At 34.6% G+C, this 700-nt stretch overlaps 1 non-coding gene across 1 annotated transcript; it reads left to right on the top strand.

Moving 5' to 3' along the window:
• The first annotated feature begins 234 nt into the window (after nucleotides 1-234).
• LOC117672133 (small nucleolar RNA SNORA76) lies at nucleotides 235-369 on the top strand. Its single transcript, XR_004593136.1, has one exon. It is a non-coding gene; the product is annotated as a small nucleolar RNA SNORA76 (small nucleolar RNA).
• Nucleotides 370-700: the final 331 nt, after the last annotated feature.

Here is a 700-nt window from a genome sequence, read left to right as displayed (position 1 = left end):
AGCGTCTATAACAAATACAATACTTAGAACTAAGGAGAAATTTCCTGACAGTTTGAACAATTAATAAGTGGAACAACTAGCCTGTGGAAGTTGTGAATGTTCCAACACTGGAAATTTTTAAGAAGATGTTGGATAACCATTTGTCTGAAGTGATGTAGGGTTTCCTGCCTGGGTAGGGGGTTGGACTAGAAGATCTCCAAAGTCCCATCCAACTCTGTTATTCTATTCTATAAAGCACTGCCTTTGAACTGGTGCATGGCCCAATCATGGTCTCACTGGCTATGCTACAGTACAAAAATAAAAAGCTTGCTTATAACTGGTGTTGTTCAGCTTAAACCTGAATGATTCTTTTAAAGACAAGTTACAATCCGTCTCATGCTTAATGTTAAAAATATGTAAGTTCCTCAAAGAACTGCAGTGAATGTTCAGAGACTTGGTCTTCTGGGAAGTGTATATTATGTAGGAGTACTTGAATTTTATCTTGTTATCTTATATCTGAAGATAACATGAATTAAAGGACGAAGGATTCGCTTATTTAAACAAAAGAAGTACAATATATAAATCAAGTAAATAAACAAATGTCTATGAATGCATGGAATAAAGATTGGGATATGAAAGTGAATCAGACTTTATGAACTAGCTCTGATTTCTTTCATTTATGATTACCTAAGAATTTTAATATGCCCATCTCCTTCATGCA

This window comes from Pantherophis guttatus, chromosome 1 (assembly GCF_059756535.1).
Source record: "Pantherophis guttatus breed Tessera chromosome 1, ASM5975653v1, whole genome shotgun sequence".
NCBI classification, from domain to species: Eukaryota; Metazoa; Chordata; class Lepidosauria; order Squamata; family Colubridae; genus Pantherophis; species Pantherophis guttatus.
This window is presented reverse-complemented; position numbering and strand designations above follow the sequence as displayed.